Source organism: Empidonax traillii, unplaced genomic scaffold, assembly GCF_003031625.1.
Source record: "Empidonax traillii isolate 1590-97213 ecotype Southwest subspecies unplaced genomic scaffold, ASM303162v1 scaffold158:size1480230, whole genome shotgun sequence".
NCBI lineage: Eukaryota > Metazoa > Chordata > Aves > Passeriformes > Tyrannidae > Empidonax > Empidonax traillii.
The window spans coordinates 1,331,280-1,353,412 of record NW_020955351.1 but is presented as its reverse complement, the minus strand read 5'-3'; the positions used below and the strand labels follow the sequence as shown (position 1 = coordinate 1,353,412).

The window sequence follows — 22,133 nt, the reverse complement described above, 5'->3', positions numbered from 1 at the left end:
AAAAAAAAAAAAAAAAAAAAAAAAAAAAAAAAAAAAAAAAGAAAAAAGAAAGGGTTTATTTGCAAGAATAAAAAGTGTGTTTCTTTTCAAGAATAAAAATCGGATTTATTTACGAGACCAAAAAGCCTGTTTCTTTGCAGAGCAGGGACCCACTGTTCTGAGAGGTGTGGGACGGGGGGCTGTGCCGCGGTTCGGGGGCACACAGAAGAAAGGGGGTGCTTTCCCTGCCGAGTGCACCCTAAATGGGGCTAGGGTTCATTCCCCAGCGGGTTCCCCCGCGCTGCGGAGCGGCCGGGCCCCCCCCCCCCGGTGGGGGCCCGCACCCACGGTGCCAGGGCGCTTCCCCGCTGTCTCAGCGCAGTCGTGCGGGGATTTTGGAGGCGTGGGGGGACAAAGGTGCACATGAAGTGTCCCCCCTTTCCCACTGAGGGTGGATTGCCCCACAGATGCTTTTTCCTCCGCCCGCGGCCCGCCGCAGGCTGTTCTCCTGCCCTTCTCGCAAGGACGAGAGAGCTGTTCCCCCTTCAACGAAAACCCGCGGGGGTGACAGCGGGGCACCCTGCGGTGCCCCCATCGCCGTAGGGCGGTCGGTGAGGAGGGGAAGCCCGGCCAGGCTGGATCCCTCTGTCTCAGCTTCGAGCGAGGGGCGGCGGCCTTCCCCGCACCCCCCGGCCGTGGGTGCTGTGCCCATCCCGCGATCGGATGCGCCCCAGGGATGCCCGGAGGGTGTGTGAACACCCCCCAGTAGGGTACACACACGCGTGTGCGGTACACACACAGATCCCACTTACAGCCCCCCAGGTAGATTCCCCGCAGCGTGGCACACCCACCCGGGTACGGTTCGGGGTTGCAACACGCGTGTGCGGCACATGCAGAGGTCGCGGACACGCCCATGACCACAGACGGACACGGACATGGGGTTCACACCGGTCGTTTGCAGATGCATCCCCAGAGGCTGCACCCCGGCCACCCCCCAGCTCCGGGAGCCGCGGGGACCCCTCAGCCCGAGCCGTGCTCCCTCCCTGCACTTTCCCTCCCCAAATCCACCGATTTTCTCTCTCCCTTTTCCCACTCCACCCACCCCACGAATTAAAGGCGGCGGCGGAGCGGGGCTGCAAGAGGCGGTAGCCGAGGGCCCTCCGCCCGCTCCCCTGCACCAGGTGAAAGAATATAGAAATAGGTGGAAAAAAACCAGAAATAGCCCCAAAAGAACACTGCCCGAGGTTTGTCTTTATTTACTCCTGTGTGTCTTTGTGCCCTGCAGTCCCAGGCAGGGCTGGGCGAGGCGGGTACCCAGAGGGACAGCCCCGGTGGCCGCTTGGCGGGCCGGGGGGTGAGAGAGGGTGATGGGGTGCCACTGTCCGCGGCGGGGGGCGCGGGGAGCCGCAGGTGCTGCTGGCGGGAGAGACCCGCAATGGCTGTTTGGGTGTTGCATTAAAGCACGCTGCAGTGCGCACACTGCGGCCCCTCCCCCCGCAATCTGCCTGTATGCTAATGACATGCAAAGCGACTCATTTGCATGTTTATCTCTGTCAATGGGCAAGCGTGGCGGGCGCGGTAATACGTTTCCCACCGTGGCGTGGAGGCCTCCCCCCGCCCCGAGCCCCTCACGGCCCCGCCGGGCAGGGCAGGGCCGGGCAGGGCGCTACTCCAGCCCCGCTGCCCAGCCCTGGCACCACGGCAGGTACTGCCACAAAATGGCTGCCGGGGGGGCCCTGCAGCCGCCCAAGCGCCTAATTCTGCCCCCCAGCAGCCCCCGGCCCATCCGTGCCCCCTTTCCGCAAACCCATCGCCGGATTTTGTGCTTAGGCAGCCAATCGGGGGCGCAGCACCCTTCCCCCCTCCATCTCTCCTTCCCCCCTCCATCCCTCCTTTTCCACCCTCCATTCCTTCTTCTCCCTCTCCATCCTTCCTTCTCTCGCCTCCATCCCCCTTTATCACATCTCTATCCTTCCTTTTCCATCCTTCGTCCCCCTTCTTCCAACCTCCATTTCTTCTTTTCTACCCTTCATCCCTCCTTCTGCCCCTCCATCCCTCCATCTGTCCTTCTCCCCTTCCATCTCTCCATCCCCGCCTCCTGCTCTCCCTCTCCCGCTACATCCCTTTTTCTCCTCCATCCCTTCTATTCGCCTCTCCATCCTGCCTTCCCCACAACTAGAGCCAAATCCTGGCGGTTTCCACGAGCGGGGGTATTTCTTATTTCCCACCGACCGGAGAAAAAGTCTTTTCCCTCCTTTCTAGGGGCTTCAACGCCTGCCCGGGTGCTGAGACCCCGGCAACTTGTGACTGCTGTGCGAGGTCCCCGTGGGAGCGGAGCCGCGGGTGGGCTCCCTGGAGGGGCTCGCCTTTGGTTCCTCTGCTGAGGGGGTGAGGTGTGTCCGCGGGCACTAGCAGGGAGAAGCAGCCGTGTGTACACACGCGTGTGGGCCCACGGAAAGGACAGACATAGGCACTGGTGCCGGTGTGGGTTTTTTAAATAGCCACCAAAAAAAAAAAAAAAAAAAAAAAAAGAGCTCGGCCTCTCCCACGGCCCCGAGGTGCGCCCACGCCGCTATTGTTAAACACGCCTGTGGGAGCGCAGGACTCTGTTTTGGGGCGATGGGAGGAGATCTTGCTGCGACCCCAGCGCACTCTCGGCACAGCAAGGCGTGACCCCCCACACACACTCCAGGGGCCGCTGGGACGGGGGTAAACCCGGGACGGCTCACGGCTGCAATGCAATAGAATATACGCTCCATTCCATATATATATGTATACAACACATATATTCTATGTTAAGCTATAATTTATGGCTTTGTATTATATTCCACGATGCTGCATGACGCGATGCGACGTGACAGCCCTGGTCCCGAGGCACGGCACGGTCACCCGGCGTCCCCGTCCGCGGGGCCGCCCCGCCCCGAGGCGCTGGTGAAGGGCACCCGCCTCGCTGCGCTGGGCTCGAGGACGGGTTTGGGGGGATCCTCTCTTGCTTCCCTACCCGGTATCCCACCTCTTCCCTGTCTCTTCTCAGCCTCTTATCCCCACCTTTCTTTTCCCCCGTCCCAAACCTTGCTCCCTTCCCCAGAGAAGGTGTGTTCGTTCCTTTCGTCCTTTATCTCTGTTTTAATAGCAAAAGGTGTGGGAGTGTATGTGTTTACTCCTCCTTCTTCACCCGAAATTGTCTTCGGAAAAAAAAAAAAAAAATCAGCCGAACCCCCAAATCTGTCCGATGCCCTCGGACCCGCCCTGCACCAGTTTGTTCCAGCACTACCCACCTGCAGGTGCTGGGAGGGGGTTTATTTACGGGGTCACACAGCACCCTCCCGGTCATCCTATGGCCTCCCCAATCCCATGGATCACACCTGTGCAGAGGGAGGTGTGACCCAGCTGGGATGCTGCTGCTGACCCCCGGCGCGGGCTTTGTCCCGAAGTCCCGTCCCGGAGGGCATCGGACCCGGAGATGTCGGTGCTCGGGAGCCCCCGGGGCCCGCTGGGGTCCCCCCCGGCCCGCTCCCCGTGTGGGTGTTCCCCTCGCGAGGGGGGCGGAGAGAGGCAGGCCGGGGCAGAGGCAGGTTTGGGAAGGCCCCCTCCTCTGGCTTTCGGGCTGCCCCCGCCAGGCAGTGTCCCCGTCGCATCCCGGCTGGGGGAGATCCGCACCCCCGGGGGAGGCCAGCTCGGGGCTCCGCATCAGCGTGCCCGAGGCATGGCTGGTTTTGCTGGAGTATGCGAAAACCCCTGCAGAGAGACACCTCCCCCCATCTTTCCCCTGAACCTGCTGTGTCATCACGCCCCGCAGCAGAGGCAGCCCCCCAAAAGCAAATGGGGGTGTGTGTTTCCTTACCTGAGCGCTGGCCCGGGGGAGCCCCGCAGAGCGGGGGCTTCTGGATCCGGCTCGTTTTCTCCTGCCGTGTCCCGCAGCAGAAACTTCCTCCGGCCGGGGCCGGGGTCGGTGCGGGGGAGCCGGGCTGTGCCGGGGGGACCCTGCGGCCGGGGAGAGCCGCACACCCCGGGCCGTGTTTATATGTAGAAAGAAGGATAATTTGAGTGCTTATACCAAGAACTGGGGTTGTTAAGTTTGCAGGCAGACAGCTAAACGGTGCCAAGTGCGGGCAGGGAGGGGGGCGCCGGGGGGAGGCTGGGGGTGTGTAAGAAATAAAGAGCAATTGTCAGAGGCGAACAAAAGGCGGAGGATGGAAAGGAGCTGGGAATCCCGGGGCAGAGCCCCTCGGCGTGGACTTGAACTTGGGCTTTGACACCGTCTGCCAGGCGGAGAGCGGCTCTGGGCCGGGCGAGGCGGGCTGCGGGGTGAGTGACAACAGCCCCGGCGGCGCAGTGAGGGGGCATTACCCCCCCTCCCCTAAACACCCACCTTTGCCGGGGGGGCACTTTGCTTCAGGATACGAGTGATCCAGGGAATAACCCAGACGGGCTGAGATCCGACAGGCTCAGCGCACCTCCCGGTGCGGAGGGGGGCGGCGGCGGGGGGACCCCGTCGGGGCTGGCCGGGGCCAGACGGTCGGGGGGGCCGCCCGGTTCTCACAGTCTGCGCCCGAGCCTGGATTCTCTGCACGTCCCGGCCGGTTCCCCCTTTGCTACTATTCAGCACTTAATTGAACATTAATGGCAGCTGGGGATGAGGTCATTGGAGCCGGCTTTTCTCACACATTTTTCATGCAAATCCGCTAAACTCTAAACAAATTTGAATAAAACCCCCTTTGTGAGGGCCCTCCATGGTGTTTTTCCACGGGCCGCTCCGCCTGTCTCCGCACACTTCATCCGGGGAGGGGGGAGCGCCGGGGAGATGAGGGAGTGTGGGGGGGTCCCTGCTTGGGCCTGGAGCACTGGGCAGACCCAAAGAGGCAGCATCCTCTGCGAGGCTCCCAAACCCAGATCATCCCTTGGATGCACACTGCACTATCAGGGCCCCGTACTGTGCCATCATTTCCATTTGCAGCCCCCCCCCCCCGCCCCCAGCACCAGTTCCCCCAGTCATACCCATTAGCAACACCAGTTCCTCTGCACCACCTCGATAACACCAGTCCATCCCCAGTAACACCAGTCCTGCAACTCACACCAACTCCCCCCTCCCCAGCAACACCAGCTCCCTAAGTACCGTCAGCCCTCCAGCAAACCCAAGTTTCCCAGTGCCACCAGTGCCCCCAGCACCCCTCGCTGCACCGGGCAATCATGTCCCTTTGCCTCTCTGTGAGGTGGTTTTTGGGTGCTCGTGGCTGCACAGGATAACGGCACGCAGAGCCCCTGACCCCCCTGCTCTGCGGCCCCCGCACAGCCCCCATTAGCATCCCCGCGCGCCCGGCCCCCTGCCCAGCCTTGAACTTGGCCATGCCGGGCTGCGCTCCTTCTGCCTGCCTGGGCTCGCACAATGCCGGCCTTGACCCATTGTTTGCTTTTTTCGGATTTCAGCTGGGAAAGCGGCCACCTCGCGCAGCCTGCCCCGAGCACGCCGGGAGCGGGGCACAATGGGGAACCCTGCTCTGCAGGCAGAAGGGCTCCAAATCATTTGAGAGACATATTCATTATATTCTTTCACGGGGGTCTGTTTGCATTGGGTTTAGCGGTTACTTCCCAGACGGGGTTCAGACCAAATAAAGATCATTGAGCGGCGAGGGATTCGCTTGGGCTTTCAGGGAAATGTGCCTGATGCGGGGCACGGCGCAGCCAGGCCGCTTGGCTCATGGCTGCTCCCACTTCCCTGTTGATTTGCCTGGGTTTATTTTGTGCCCATTGCCTCCACCATCTCGAGATTGCACCAAATCACACGGCTCACTTTTTGCAAAAGGGAGAGTTTATTTTCAACAGTGCATGGGGGGGCGGGATTTGAATGGGAGATAAGTACAGGCAGTTCATTTCTCTTACAGGAACAGAGAGGGTGTAGTACAACAGCAGCAGGGCTGTCTGGCCTGGACAGGCTCGGGGTCCTCTGAGCCACAAGCACAGTGCCTTCGGGAAGGCTGCGCTCCCACAGCTCCACAGACCCAGGGATCAAGAGCAGCAAGGGCCAAGCTTTGCTCCATGAGCAAAGCTGGGGGCTAAAAGCTCCCTCCAATCTTCACACACACCCGGTATTTCACCAGGTGTCACAGTGACTGGCTTGGGTCTCTCTGTCTAAGCACTTCGGTCCTGCTCAGGGGCATTGAGGGCACTGAAGGCAACATACAGGAGTGATGTGGGATGATCCCTTGTGTTGCCCTGGCTCCCTCCCCATGGGTGGACCGGCATGATTCGAAGTGATGCAGAAACCCGCTGTGCTCATGAGTCAAAGCTGCCTCTTCTCTGGGGCCAATGGAGAAGCAGTTGAGACCCTCTTGGAGAAACTTGAAGAAGTCAGGTGGCAAGTCCGGACAGGCGGTAGCCAACAGCAAAAAGGAACCCACAGGCTTGAAAAATCCCTTCTCCGCTCACTGAGATCTAGGAAGGAAAGAAAAAAAATGGAGTGGTTATGACCTCTGTCAGGGAAACGGTCCAACAGCGCTCAGTTGAGAACAGACCAACTTGTCTCACTGATGGTGTGAAACTCCAATACTCTTTCCCTCCTCACCACCCATTTCTCACAGCTCTGGACCACCTTTCCCCCTTCCCAACCGGGAAAACCATGGTCCTCAAGACACCGAGCTTACCCTGCGCCCTCCTCAACCCTCTACCTCTGCCTGCCCCGCACACCGCCAGCCAGGGGAGGGCTCACCGCTTGTCCTTCCTCCCTAGGCTTTGGGGCATGGGATTACTCTGCATGTCAGAGCCACTAAAGGCACAGCCCTCTGATGTTTTAATCTTCGTGTTAACTTTCCCTGCCCTCGGCGCCCTTGCCTGGCTGGAGAAAGTGATACCAAGACACCGAGCTGGAGCCGAAGCTGTGACACTCAGCAGAAGTCCCCTTCTCAGCCTTCCCTGCACCTCCCGTGCTTTGCGCCACACACCTCACACCTTGCAGCACGTTCTCATCCCTTTTTCCTGATTTTTTTTTCTCTATTTCCTTTACACTTTACCCGTGTTGAGAGTATATTCCCTAGCCCCCAAACCAGTCCCATCCTTTTGCTGTCCTCGCTTTGCTTTGCCTATAAACTGTTACATTTGAAGGGGTAAAGAGTAATACGACTAATCCTGGAGTACACTTGGATCCAGAGTGCAAAAGGAACCATCAGCTGGCTAATTTATTCTTTCTATTGCACCAAATTGTAATTTTATAAAATATTGCAAATTTTATAAAATATTTGCAAGCCCATTTTAAGAGATAAATCTTCTGTGTGGCTCTCTAATGAGCCGCCCTGGGAGTAGCCGGCATGTGATCTGCTGTAGGTCGCACCACGACATTCCCGGGCTGTGACTGGATGAACCACCGTAACTCTTTGAACTGTGCAAATACTCTACACTCTGGGGTCCAGGCTGCAATTTTCATGGGTATTTTTTCTCTCTCTTAAAAATAGATCTTCTGTAACCCCTTTATTGCAATATTCATAAAGCACTTGATGGAAATCCAAGGAAAATCCCTTCCTTTTTGCAACTTTGAAGCAAGCCTAAAACTTAAGAGAGGCAGAGGCCAAACCCACCCCATGTGCATGTGTTTGGGGAAGGACCAAAGGCTGTCTCTGGAGAATTAGGGTGCTGAGAGGAGGGACCCCATGCTGGCATGTGTGTAGGGAGACCCAGGCTGCAAGAAGCCAAGGCTCAGCACCTTCTTTATCCTATGTGAGATCAGGAGTCATCCCCAATGTCCCCCCAAGGCTGGTAAGGATGCTGAGGTCAGGGCAGATGAGATCCGAATGGTGGTGGGTGCTTTCGCAAGCCCAGGAGAGGAGGAGGAGGAGGAGGCTGAACCCTTGCGCTCACCAGGGAAAAGCCTTAACCTGGCAGGTAAAGCCCCCTGCCTTCTGCAGGCACAGGGTGAGCTGGCTGTGGCCCACAGAGAAACTCCATTGTGGTGAAGATAGAGAGGATGCTCCTTGGTATCAGACATCAACCCACCCTGGAAATTACCCTTTGCCTGGCTGGTGGGTTTGCAGCTTCAGACACTCAGTAACTGAGGGAAGGAGGGGATGGTCTGACCCGACTGATTTGACATAAGCTTTAGGAAAGCCCAGATCTCCTGCACGCACTTTCTCTATAGTCAGAATTCAGCCTAGCACTGTGGGTGCCTGCAGGACCTGATCCCAGCCCAATGCTGCCTTCCTTCCCCAATGCCCTGTGCAGGGAAAACATCCCACAAACTAGCATGTGGAATTATTATCACTCTTTTTTAAAAAAGCAATGCATAAATAATTGAAATTACAGTTCAGCCTCTGCCCCAAAACTTGCTCCTGTGCCTCCTTGTGTCCTTACAAAGCCAGCACTGAGGTTTATAAGCTGACAAAACTGCCCCGCCACAGTAATTCTGGGCGGTGGGAAGGGAAAAAAAAACACCCTCAAATAATGGTAAATGGATGCAGAACACTCTGCCTAATCAGATTCCTATCCCCTATTGAGGCCAGGAAGGAGGGACCCCGCTCCTCCCCTGCCCTCAGCCCAGCCTCCGCTTCACCGGCTCACACGGAGAAACTTTCTGGACAATTTAATCTCGCCAGGGTGTTACTTAGAAAAACCTTTTTCACTGTCAATTTCCCCCCCCCCCCCCCCCCCCCCCCTTTTTTTTTTTTTTTTCCTTCCCTCCCAGCCTTGATTGAATTTTGCAAGCCCCTGATATCTTTCTTTTTTGTAGGGATGCACGCTGCTTATGCAAATACCAGCCTTTCATACCAGCCTCCCTGGCTCAAGCCCTCCAACTTGAATGTGACCAAAAGCTGTGCTCTCCCCTGCTAACTCCTTAGCACAATTACACCTCCATTCTGCTCCAGGGGCCCGGGGAGGGGGAAAAAAAAATCATTTTAAACTAATAACACGTGCTGTTTGCTTTGGATAATTACAAGGGAGCTTCGGCTTCTAAGAGCTATGAAATATTCCGTTCAGTGGGGTGGGAGGGAGGCTCCGTGTTACGCCTACGCTGCGAGTTTTATCTCCTGGTGGAGATGCTCACACGGCCTCTCGAGGCTCCCTCCATCTCGTGCTCATCCTCTGCACCTGGGCAAGCATTTACATTTCCTACGGAGGAACTTCCCAGCGCTTTGGGCTACAGGAGAGAGGAGAAGGCGGCTGACATTTTCCTTATCTCAAGTTACAATTTCCTGCAAGCATCAAGATAATAAAACATCGGCGATGGGCAAGATGAGTGAAATGAATGCGTCGGCTCTCCCGCGGCAGCGCAGGAAGGACCAGGGAGAAAGGACACCCGGGGGACATGGCTGCTCCGCTGGTCCTCGTTTGCATCGTGGCCCTGACGTTATTGTCCTCCTGCCTTGTCTGCTGGGGAAGTTTATGTGGAGGGCTTTTGCTGGGGCGAGGAGGAGGAGGGGAGTTTTCCCCAAAAGCACCCAGGAATCTGTCAAAAGAGGGACAGAAAAGAGAAGAAGAAGAAGAAGGGAGACAGAGAGTGGGAACGTCAAGGACCCCTGACTAATGAATAGCAAGTTTGCCCTTGAACCTCCCTGGGCTTTGCCATTCCCAGGCTCCAAACAAGGGCTGATGCATGCTTGGGCCCAGCTGCAGGGGGACCGGGCTATGGTTCATCTCAGACACTTTGACAGCCCGGGCCTTTTCCCCACATAGCTCAGACTCGCCTAACTACTCCCCTGGCAACAGCTCAGTGCAGGAACCTGCGCTGAGGCCCTGCCTGCTGCATACAGAAGTACGAGGAGGAGGAGGAGGGGAGCTGCTGGGAGAAATTAGCTGGAGACCAGCTTAACCCATCAAATGCTGGGCAGCCATCACCAGCCCCAGTGCTGTTTGCTCAGCCCTGGCACCCTCCACTCATCCCTGGGTGCTCACTGGCAAGTATCCATGGTGGAGCTGGAGAGGGGCAGTGGTGGGTTAGACGTGCAGAGTCACTCTGTATCACAAATCCCATGACCCGCTGCTTCACCACGACCCAGCCTGGTGAGACCTGGAGAGACCGAAGGTCCTCATGGCACCAAGGATGTAGGAGGGAGCCAAAATAGCCAGCTGGAAAAGGCCACCAGACACCAGAGAGGAAAGGCCATGGCCTCTCCCTGGTGCAGCAGGACAGGGCATCTCTCCCTGCCAGCCAAAACGAGGGCAAGGGCGGGATGAGAGGCACAAACTTGCCCCAGCCACTCTTTCTGCATTGCAGATCAAAGGCTGGGGACGAGATGGCCTTGGGGGTCTGCACTGAATGGCTGGAGAGAACAAGCACGAGCACCCGGCGGCTCTAAAATGAGACTCAGAAACGTTCCCACATCCCAGCCCCATATAAATCAAGGGGGAAAAAAGGGGGAGCTCTGTCCCAGCCTCTATTTTTACAGAGCATCTTTCATGTGCAGCCCCTGAGAGAGAGGGCTTTGCCGAGCTTGTTAAGGATGGCTCCAGCGCCAGGCAGAGAGGGGGACGCACCATATGGAGAGGAGAGAAAGAAAAGGGGACACTGAAAATGGAAAATTATGCAAAGCAGGAGGAGAGGCGCTGGGGGAAAAGGGGGAGGGAGGCAGCGAGGAGGTGGGGGATGGGGAGAAGGTAGGATGGAAGGGAGCCCTGACTTGGGGGACACCACAAGCTGTCATGGGGGCAGCAGGAGGGACAGAAGTTTCTCTTGATCAGGTCAGGACAGCCCTTGGCACCCTTGGGTGTTGGCACCAGAGGGTAGTTTTACAGCCTGGCCTTTCCTGAGCAGATTTGGGCTATGACAGGGTGATGCCTGGCTGGACTGTGGTGGGTGCACCCTGCTTCTAGAGCCATACCATGCTGGGAGATGCAGCAAAATGGGGTCCATGGTGACCTACTTCAGAGGTGTCCTCAGGACCTCCGTTACTATGGCAATGAGGTTGCAAGCAAACGTGTTTTTTGGTCAAGATTTTTGCTTTTCATCAATCACAAAAACTGGATTAACACACGGAGGTGCCAGGGCATTGTATGAAACAGCCCTGGCCAACAGCAACGACAGCAAGGGCCCAAACTGGCCCTGGGTCTCAGACACCAGTGGACACATGGTGAATGCTTGGGTGAGGAGAATCTGAATGCAGTTGCCAGAGCTCTTCCCTTCCCGTTGGACCCCACAGAGTCTGGGTGCCGCAGGGTGAGCTGCAGGCCCAGTACTGTTCAAAGACGCTGTGCAAGCATTCCAGTCTCTTGCATGTGTTACCGCCCAGTTTGTGCTCAAACTCCAGCACCTGGCCTAACATGGTGTTTGGACAAAGGACTCAGCTCTTCCCAACCTCAGCTGTGGAGCTCCTTTTCTCTATCCTGGAAACCCTGTTCACCTTTGGGAAACCGCCCACCCTGTCACTGTGACAGCTTCTTTATCCCAAAACCACCCTGTGCCTCAAACTTGCAGGACTCTGCTGGCTCCCTGTCATGGGCCACAACCACCTTTGCACATCCTCACTCAGTGCAAGCCTCCTTCTCCGGCCCATCTTTCAACCAGCATAGAAAGCCACTCAGTTGGTCCTCCCAAATCTCTAAGATTCATGCTTGTCGTTCTGTGATCCCTGCTTCATTCCCTCCATCCCATTCCCCTCTTCTTTTGTTCAGAGCAGCCAGTGCTTTTCCTTCACCCTCTTCAGCATCACTCGACACCCAGGAACAGAAGCTGCTCCTGGCTCCAGCCTCTCCTCCGACTTGGCCCTGTCACAGTCTTTGATCTCACACCCATATGTACCACATTGCTCCTTTTTTTAGCTCCTTGTTTGTTGCATCAGGTAACCTTCTCTTGATGAGAGAAGGATGAATCTTGATGAGTCTCAAATGGATCTCTCCATTAATTCCATCTACAGTGCTTCCCTTCGTTTACCATTTGTAAATTTTGCCATCAGCCCTCACAGTCGCCCTATGGCTCCAAACCCTCATTTCGAGCAGGTATGGGGCAGATTCACGTGGGGACAGTGCACAGAGATGGGCTGGTGCAGAGACAGGCGTGGGACTGTGCCTGCAGAGACGGGCACGCTTGCCCTGGCATACACGTGTTCCTGCCTGCACATGCCAACACCTACATGTTCCTGCCCACGTTCCCGCTGCCAGATCCAAGGCTGTGGGATTTCAAGGGGAGCTCTTGTTCTCCACTGGGGCACGGGCAACATGGCTGCAGGTTGGGATTTTGGCTGTTTGGTCTTACAGTCACCAGACTAAAAAGATGCTGTGTCCATCTAGTTTCTTCAAGAGCCATGCCCTGGAGTAAGGTTACATGTGCAGGCCAGATCCTCAGTAAAGCCCTGGAATAAGCTGTAGGCACTGAAGAGGATTCATCTAAGCAGCATACAAAATAAAATAGCAAAAAATAAAGTTCACGGGGGCACAAGGAGAAGAGAGCTTCCACCCACAGAGCAGCTGTGTGGGGCTTCAGAGACAGGCAGGCAACGTGGGAGATGTTTCAGAGCTTGCTCTCAAGATGATGCATTTTCAACCGCTTCCCTTCTGCAACCACTGGAGGTAAACTGAGCTACCTGCCCTGCAGAGACACATTCTAATCCTCAGGCATAGGTACATGTCCTGGGCTGCTTTAAGGCTGGCTGGCCACCGTGGCAGAATGATGTAAAAATGAGATGTGCCTTCATGGGAGAGGAAGAAGAGCGATATACTCTTTCCCTCACTATTCTGACACAGGCAAGAAACTGCCCCTCCACGAACGAGCCCAGCCAAAGGGGCTGTTTGGTGTTCTTGCTGCAAATTCCCCTCTGCTAAGAATGGGTGGGGTGCGGGGAGCAGATGGGATTCAGGGTGTCCTTTGGATGAGGCTGGCTTCAGCTGCCGTGCTGGAAGCTGAACCGTTTCCAAGGAGGATACGGCAAGAACAGTGAGTCCTGCCCAAGTGACGGTCCAAAGAGCTGGCACTTCGTCCTGATTCAACCTTGCCCCAGATTCCCGCCCTTGGCATGCATCCAGGTTTCTTTCTCCTTGACCCATCTCCATCAAAAGAAGCGCTGTTACAAGTCTCTGCTCTGAGTTTCTAGTCTACAAATAGAAGCAAACCAGTGCCTGCTCCAGAGCTGAACATTTCCACTAAACCCTATTTTGACGCCTGTCCCAGCCAAAGAAATCTTTGGGGACGGTGTCACTTGTAGGAGATGTTAAGTATTTAGGCCTCCAGCAATACAAGACACCAATATGATATTAAACTACACAATTGCTATATGTCCCTACATGCCTGCCTTGGCTGCAGAGATGCCCCACAAGGGCCCATCTCCAGCAAATATTTCTCTGGACAGGGACAGGCAGCTGGCTGCCTTGAGTGCTGGGGCACAATGTGTTTATCGGGCAGCAAAGCTGGCCCTGCCACCTCTCCTGGGGGAAGCTGTACCATGGGAGCTGCTAAAACAGCATTTCATTTCCAAACAGGGCCCCAGAGACCTCTTGTGTGAGGGATTCAACAGAGCGAGGCGTGGTAGCGCAGAACAAGGAGACACGACTCCAGGCTAAAAATAAGCCAGACCCCAGGTTGATGGACCCTATTGCTCTACACCAGGGTTCAGGCTGGCCTGTCCCCTTGAATCAGTGCCAATGTCTCCTACATCACCACTGATGGGGAAACGGCAAATTGGGATTTTTTCACCTCCCTCTTTCCCCCGTTTCCCTCCCCTAACTCCTTTTCCGCATCATAAGCAAAGTCCTAATAAAGCTCCCATCCCCACTGCCAGCCCTGCACCATGCTCCCAGCAGAAAAGAGATGCAAAGCCACGCTTGGAATCTGATTCCCCGGCTTTAAACGCTGCTCTGCCAGCAAAGTGCGACTTGAAAGCTCCCCTGTCACAGTTACAAAGCTCCGAACAGCCCTTCCTCGGATAATCACGCTTATCTCCAGATTAAGAAAGAGAGACCTGCAGCTGAGGCTGGTCACATGGGCTGGGATGTGGGCAAATCTCTTTTAAACAATCCCCATATAGCTGTGACCTCCACCGCAGTCCAAATACACTGTCCCTCAGTCCCACTCAAAAACCAGCTCTGGAGACATGACGGAGCATGTGAGAGAAGACCAGGCTGGAGGAGGGGGTGGGAGGGAAATCAGGGAGGAGGAGTGAGAAAGCAATGGAGAAGAGGAGGGTGAGAAAGACGGAAGAAGAAATAAGTAAAGGGAGGATGTGGGAGAGGAATAGGATGTGGTGGAGAGGGAGGAAGAGTCCATGAATGGAGGGGGAGGATGATGAAGGACAGGGAGGTCTCTGCTACTCTTCCTGTAGGGGATTAGTTGTCTCTGCACTGTCCTCAGTTTAACTCTTCCCACTCTGTCCCCGGCTGGCAGCCCAGCCCGATTACGTGACTCCAGCTGTGCCAAGCAGCCTTGGCAGGGCGAGCATGTTACCTACTTTGCTGCCACGGATTCATTAAGAGGCTTTGCTGGTGTGGGAATAGTCATCCCAATGGGGAAAAAACCCCTTCGGCAGATCAACGTGGCGAGGAGCTCTGACAAAGCGTTTCCACAGCCCTGCCCAGAGTTTGGGAGCAGAATTAAGGAGAGATAGGGATGCGCAAACGGGAGACGAGGGCAGAGCGGGGGGAGATCAGCTGGAAGGGGTCCCTCAGCTCAGGGACAAGGCAAGCACCAGACAGGGAGAGAACTGCAAGCCCTTTGCCTGATTCTTCTTTGTGATTAAAGGCCACCTTGCATCTGGGTCAGGCACGGATGACACATTCACCCTCTGCGTAAATGAAAGGTCCGAGCAACCACAGAGTGACTTTTTCTGGCAGCAGGTTCCCCTCTTGCATCCATGTGGGATCAACACAATTACTTTGCAATGGAGGAGTCCAAACTGCTCTGAGATGGTCACAGAGGAAGAGCACTGGGGTTGCACCTCTCTGTGGATGCCCACAATCTGCTGGCACTGACTTGGGGCTTCCAGCCACGGCCACCGGCTGCAGCTCGCAGAGGGACCGCAGTGCTGCCTCCCCGACTGCTCATTATTCACCCTGAGCAATTAGGCACTGCTGATAAGTCACATGAAATTGCCTTTGTTCTCCAACTGAAGACCTGTGTTTCATGGGAGTCCCTTTTTCTTGCACATTAGTGATGAACTGCCCACTGTACCTACTGCTGGAATGGTAGTGAGGATTTTGGGGCACTCTTTGGGCTCCTTTAGAGATGCCCCATGCAGGTTGACGGGGAGGTGTAGCCTGGCCCTAACAATGTTCCTGGACTTCTCTGAGCACAAAGCAGAGCTGCTCCTCCTGCAGCCCACTCTGTCCTGCTGCTCCGTCCTGCTGGGGACTTGTCAGCTCTCCTCCAGACAGGTACCTTTGTCACTTCCTGGCTACTCTACCATCTCTCCATGTCACCTCCCAGCTTCCCTCCCAGTAGCAAAGCCCAGTGCAGCTGCAGAGCCACTAGGGGAAGAGGTCCCAGCCCTTCCCAACCCAAACCCTGCTGATGCCAATCATCACCTTACCTTGTTCATCAGGACCTTCCTTCTCCTCCCAAGCCAGCCCATCAGGAGTCAACCCTGTGCTCTGCTGACCAGACCACCTGGGCTGCCTGCAGGGCAAGCCCTGCTCTCCACCCCTTCACTGCACTAGGACCCAAGTACGGAATATAAGGCAAAGCAAATAGGAGCAAAGGTGAAACTACGTGCCACCAAACTCCACAGCAGGCAAGCTGAGCTCCAACAAAACTTCCCAGAATGACCTCGATTTCAGAGCAGCCTTGGGTCATCTAACTCCCTCTGTTGACATCCAGCAGCTGCTCAGACACAGACAGGACCACAGACAGAAAAGACATCTTGGTCAATTAAAGAGTTTTTTCCCATTCTGCTCAAGAAATGTATGTGGGCCCTTAAGTCTTGTTGATTTAAGGGAAAGGATGCAAAATTAATTTAGAAAGGAAATTAATTAGATGTGAACTGGTGTTTACATCCTTACGCATACAATGAATTCTTGTGTGAACCTACAGAATGCAGATGGATGGATGGATGGATGGATGGATGGATGGATGGATGATAACAGCACTCTAGGAATGACATTATGTGCTGGTCCATACACTGGGGATGTAGAAAGACTTTTCTCTGCATTGGTAATTAATAACTCTATCCTGAGCAAATGTTGATAAATCCTTTATAGCGCACGTTATCTCTGTCTCTCCAACTCCTGTTCTGCATTTCCATTTGCCTGTTTCCACTGCTCCACCCCTGGCACCCACACGCTTCACTTCCCTCCCATATTTTGTAACTGGTAGCAGATTTGACTCCCTTGCTGGAGAAGCAGGCAAGGGTTTTGTTGCTGGGCCTTTGTGTGAGTGATCGCATGTGTATGTGTGTATACAAAGATGGATATAAATCCAATGGAAATAAACACCTTTTAAGGGACTTGAGAGACAGACACCCAGGGCAGAGGAGAAGAAAGAGCCTACAGACCCTCAGCCAGACAATCAGCCAAGATGAAGAGAAAGAGCCAGTGAACCAAAAAAAGGCTCAGTTCTCTTTTAAACTCTCCATGATTTGCAAGGAAAGCAGCAGATCTCACTGCTGGGAAGCCCAGCTCTGCCGATGCAACCCTCACCCCTTCTTCTCCCAGCTCCACACAGCTCAATTACCCCAGGCTGCCAGGCTGCACCGAGCACACCCCCACCACCCCGCATCTCCCCCGCCGCTGAGACAGCTTTCACCAATGGAAGGAGTACAAATATATTCATTGGCACCTTATCAGACATGCATGCAAAACTAATTAACATGGGGAGACATGCAAGCTGCCACCCAGCCACAAATACACACCCACGAGCATGCACACACACACGCACGCATGCACAAGGCAACCCTTGTCTAGGGGGGACATTCAAAAGGCTTTGTCACTAATTTAGGCATCTGTCTCAGTCTGGTCTGGTCCTCCTGGCTAGGCTGGAGTTGTGGTTTTTTTCCCACTCTGTTTGACAATGCTGGGAACATGCCCGGAGACCCCTCATTCAAATCACCCCTTGACAATGGTCTCATTGTGTGAGCATATAGAAAAGGGAAAGGATGGGGGAGAAGATGTGGAAGGGGGGGGTAAGGAATTAAAATGTGAACCCAAGGAAGTGTTTACTAACACAAGCCTCGCAGCTGCCCCGTCTCTCCTCCACCCCCTTCTTCCGCCCCTGGCCGCTCCAATGGCCCAGCTTGTCCCCAGTGTGAGGCGGGCAGCGGGAAGTCGGGACAGTGGAGCGGGAGCGGGAGTGGGGCTGCACAGAGGTGCACGGAGAGATGGCAGACTGGAGGGATGAAGCCTCAGGGCATTCAAGCCTTTGGCAGCAGGGGGGCAAGTACAGGTTAGAGAAGAGAAGATGGAGCCAGAGATGCCTTGGAGAGGATTAGGGACTTAAAATGTCCTGGGAAGGACATCTTCATGGAGGAGCAAGGGATTTATTGGCATAACCACTCCAAGGCTTTCCAGGCAGGAACAAAAAGTGTATAAACCTGACCTCATGGATTTAGAGCAAGCGAGCAGCCTCACTGCATGGTTTGGACTGCTCTCTTTGGTGCTGCTGGCAGACATGACACAGTGTGAGAAGAAAGGGAGGGAGCAGCAGGGTGTCAGGACTGGGGGCTCAGGGGATGGACCAGACTCCCTTCAGGACCCCACTGCCTGCCTACTGCTAGTTACTAAACACTAGGAGTTAAAAAAAAAAAAAAAAAAAAAAAAAGGAAAAAAATGCCCCAATGCCCTGACCACCCCCCAGCCACGCCTGGGGAAAGACATTGTGAAAGTACAGATGGGGGCTGTGAGCCCCCAGCCCCACCGCGCTTGGCTGGCCTTGGCAGATCTGTTCAGCTGGAAATGCCCATGAGCCAGCAGGGCAAAGGAACGGGAGCTGGGGAGGGGGAGAAGACGATGACAACGTTTTCCATATATGCAAATGCATCCGCACAAGATACCCAGAGGGAGACAAAACAAAGAGACCTCAAAGAGGCTGGCTCTGAGACCTGCACAAAGCCAGATACCTCCGTAAACCTGCGGCGTTTGCACGTGAGGACCCGCGCCATGCAAGATGTGATGCTGCCCAGAGGTTCCCCCCCATCTGAGCAGATACCAGCCCAAAGATAGCCTGACTGAGGAGCCCAGCGAAAGCAGCAAAGACAAATGCCACATTCCCACATCCTCCTACACAAACAGATGCACCTTAGGAGTACAAAACTATTCCTGTCCATCAGCTTAGTCAGAGAAGAGAAAAGCTGTGATGCAAACCCACATGAGCCCTGCCTCGGCGGGCAGAGGTAGCCCAGCTCCTCCAACATTGCTTCTGCAACCAGATCCACCCCCTAGACCTTTGTTTGCTTTCCATAAGAGGAAAGCTAAGACAGATTCCTGGACATTGCTATAAACAAGGCAGGGCAAAATGTCACACAGAAACTCGAGAACACGCATGAGGCAAAACATTTCTTTCCCACAACCACTGCGACAAAACAAGTCACCTGTGCAAACATTTCTGCTTTAAAAAAGGGAAACTACTGCCAAGTAAGCAAATCTGTGCTTTTTATCCAAACAAGTGGTTGTGAGCAGTTTTATTGCCACATTCCTGTGCCCCAATACACAGGGATAAGCACTCGGCACACAGTGACACGCAGGGACTCGGGGACAGAGCTGTTGTTTTAATAGGGCAATGAAGACAGCGAAAGAAATAAAACCCTACAGAGATCAGCTTGCAGGAGTCAAGGCTGAGAAAAGCTATTTGATGGTAAAGGGAAACAAGGACACTCGTGATTCTGCTCTCATTTCCATGCTGTAAATTTGGGCAGCTTTTACTGAACGCAATTAAATCATCACTTAGGATTTAACTTGGTGAAGCTGAGGACAGACCTCGGTACAAGACCCACCTCTGGGCTCTTCCCCTCAACTTGCTTTGCAGAGGTCAGCAGGAGTCGTGGAAAAATTGAGTGACAAAGCAAAGGAATTCATAGATCCCTGCCACTGCGGCCATTTCAAAGCCCCCTCTAGCTCCTTCTTGGCTGTTCTCCCCTTCACCAGTGATTTGCTGCTTTGCTCATGGAGCTTTGGCTGCAGGGAAGAGTCAGTACCAGCCTGGTAAGCACAAAGACTCAAAGGTATTTGGGCATCTCTTCCCCTTTGCCTCTAATGGGAGCTGAAGACCTCATCAATCCTTCAACACATCCATTCCCTGCCTCTGACAGCTGATCCTTCCTTTCCCATATCCTTACAGTTCTCGTGTGGATCCCATGCAAGACCCTTGTAAGAAACCCTGCAAGACTCTCTGTTATTAAAACCTATTTGACAATTCTTAAAATTTTCCTTTATTCTAAGACAGTGCATTTCAAAGGCTTTTGCTCACCAGAGATTATGAAACTGTTTAACACTCTGAGTTTCATAAGCAACAAGTAATAAAACTCCTCACCTACCTGCACCACACAGGTAAGGTCACCTCACAGCTGTGACCTTAAATCTATACATGCTTTTCCCCTCAGACATTGAGAGGTGTAAATCTCAATATCTCATTAAACAGATCACTCAGAACAGATTGCCTTCCAACATAACTTTTCAGCTGGCCACTACCCACGAGCGGATGATTTTACATGACATTTATTCATGCAAATTGCAGAGGCTGTAGTCTGGTTACCCAGCAAGAGCGTAAAAAATTACAGTTTAGATGCATAAATGCTGGCACCATCAGAGAAGACACAATGAGACTGAAAACACATCCCTGGGTTTCACATACAGGGCAACAAAACTTAGAGCGAGTCCTCATAAGACGGAGGCTTATCAGGAACGACCCCCCCCCCGAAATGACCCAGGGGAGGCAGAGAAAGGCACGTGCAAGGCTGCAGGGGCTACGGAGAAATGAACTTCTCCTGCTGCATGTGCAGTAACCTGCCATGGGGAGAGCACACGCAACATTTTACGTCACTCACAAAGCCTACTCTGTCCAATAAACTGGAGAAGTAAAACAAAGCATGAAATCCAGGCATAAATTAGCATCCCTCTAGTCTAGCTTTATTTGTGCTGCTGCTGCTGTGGATTAGCATCTAGCTGGCTGACAGGTTGATAGGCAGACAGAAACAGGGAGAAATAAAAAAAAAAAAAAGGAAAAAAAAAATCAGTAGGTGTCTTTTCTTCCCTATGGTTCCTGGGATGTCTGCCTTCAAAGTGCAGGCAGCGTTCATCCCTTTAGGACCAGAATTCTTCCATCTTCCTGTGAGAGCAGTAGGCTCTGCAGGAAAGCAAATCCCCCTGAGATGTTTGTGCCTGCGCCCTGTGGAGCCGGCACCCGTCATCTAATGCGAGCCCAGTGCGAACCCGTCACATCCTCAGCCGGCATCCCTCTGGCATCCACAGCATCCCTCTGGCATCTGCAGCATCCCTCTAACAGAGAGCCAGAGCCCTGGGAGCAGTTACGGTGTGGGGCTGGGAGACCTTGAGGATAGCACCTCGCCGCAGGCACACATAGGGAGCAGACACCTCGGGATTAGCTCTGGATCATGTTCACCATCGCTTGGGGCAGCTGCTTCCTTCACTGCTTGCAGCCACAGCTGGGTTTGGTACCTGATCCCAGATGACATGACCGGGATCTCATGCCGGCATCTCCTCTCAGTTTGTGTCAGAAATGTGTCACTGCCAGCTCCTCGGGCAGGAGGACCTGCAGAGAGCTTCCATCGGGCTGACACACAGCCTCCCGCTCCTCGGGGCTGCATGGCAACATGAGTGGTCGTCACTGGAGACGTCCCTTCTCTCTGGGCTTGGTGGCCTTGTGCCCACACACCCTTTCCAAGCACAGCCATGAAAGGCACGGCACCAAAGAGGTGCTAGTCCAGTCCAGCCCTTCCAAACAAGACAGCCCTGCCAAAGGACACATTTCTGCCCTAGCAACTTCAGGCAGTAGAGAGGAGCTGGGATGCTCCTCGACATGGCTCTTGTGCCCAAACTGGGGGAACAACAGCAGCAAAACTCCACTGTGTTCACAGCAAACTGCAAAGCCCATTTTCACCCTCACTAAGCCATTCATAGCTTATCTAGGGTCTCAGGTCACAGAAGACTTCTAGTCCCTGCCTTTCATTTAAGGAGCCAAACACAGAGCTCAGTTTTTAGGCTACGGAAAGTAAATTTTCAGCCATTTTCAAAGGTGGCCTAGAAACCACAGACTAATTCCGCACAGCCATAAAGCAAGTCCCTCAGGAGCACAGCACACAGTTCAAACACCCTGTGTCCCTGTCTGCACTACGACTTACTGAGTGGGTCTGATCAGAGGACACAAACATGAACGTTCCCCATGATGCAGAGAATTCCTCCTCGGCAGATCCATGCAGGTCCCAGCCCCTCAGCCAAGTGCGCTGGCCCTGCTGAGCACTGGTGCCGGCAATCCCAGGCTGACCCTGGTGGTCAGATGCTGCCTTTGTTGCATGGAGCAACCAAAGCCTTGCTTGCAGCAGGCATCCGTGGCTGTTTCTGCTTGCTCCATGCTCAAATGGGTCAGCACAGGCAGCTCTTCCCCAAAGGAGGCACAAGGGCACTCTGCAGGGCTTCAAGACAGCTGCAACTGGGAATAGCCCAAGCAGAGGAGATGTTCTTCCACTCTTGCCTTCCCTAGGGGTGCTTGATCCAAGGCTGGAAAAAAGCACGTCACCACCATCCTCATCCCAGTGCACACAGCAAGACAGTCCCCTCCACATTCACACACCCAGAGAGGAATCTATGGAAACATCCTGTGGTATCAGCAGAGCAGCTTCTTCTCGGGTTTAGGGAAGAAGGGAAGAAGAATGAAGAGAATGTAGAAACCAGAGCCTTTGTTTCCCAGCACTCAGTCATGCTGCTGATTAGGTAGCAAAGACCAGCCATTTCCTACCACATCCTCAAGCACTTGCAGCAATAGCAGGCACTCCTTTAACCTCTGGCATTTGGGGATGGGAAGGAAGCAAGGAGGCAGAAGTCAGTCAGAGCCTACAGAAATGGAATGAGCTGCAGGAAAGATCTTCCCTTTGCAAGGCAACAGGCCCCTGATGGGCTCCCCAGCCAGCTCTTATCTATGTGAACTATTTGTTTCCTCCCCAAGCTCTCAGCTCGCTCTGACACATCACCCATCCACCTGATTGCAAGCAAAATGAGTCAGATGGGTCCCAGGCTGACACCCACTCATGAGCCTTCCATTTCTACTCTGCTTCTCACTGCCAGGCCATGAAGAAGCCCAGTCTGGG

General features: G+C 54.3%; 2 long non-coding RNA genes across 4 annotated transcripts in view; both read right to left on the bottom strand.

Annotated features, from left to right (window-relative positions):
- LOC114058024 overlaps positions 1-4,130 on the bottom strand; it is a 23,811-nt gene extending 19,681 nt beyond the window's left edge. The window contains exon 1 of the long non-coding RNA XR_003571360.1: positions 3,824-4,130. This is a non-coding gene — a long non-coding RNA (uncharacterized LOC114058024). The remainder of the gene's footprint in view (positions 1-3,823) is intronic.
- Positions 4,131-5,770: 1,640 nt separating this feature from the next.
- LOC114058006 overlaps positions 5,771-22,133 on the bottom strand; it is a 44,578-nt gene continuing 28,215 nt past the window's right edge. For 2 of the 3 annotated variants that reach the window (XR_003571357.1, XR_003571356.1), the window contains one exon: positions 5,777-6,411. This is a non-coding gene — a long non-coding RNA (uncharacterized LOC114058006). Of the gene's footprint in view, positions 6,412-22,133 lie in introns of all 3 variants that reach the window. The other variant, XR_003571358.1, reaches the window with a different exon arrangement.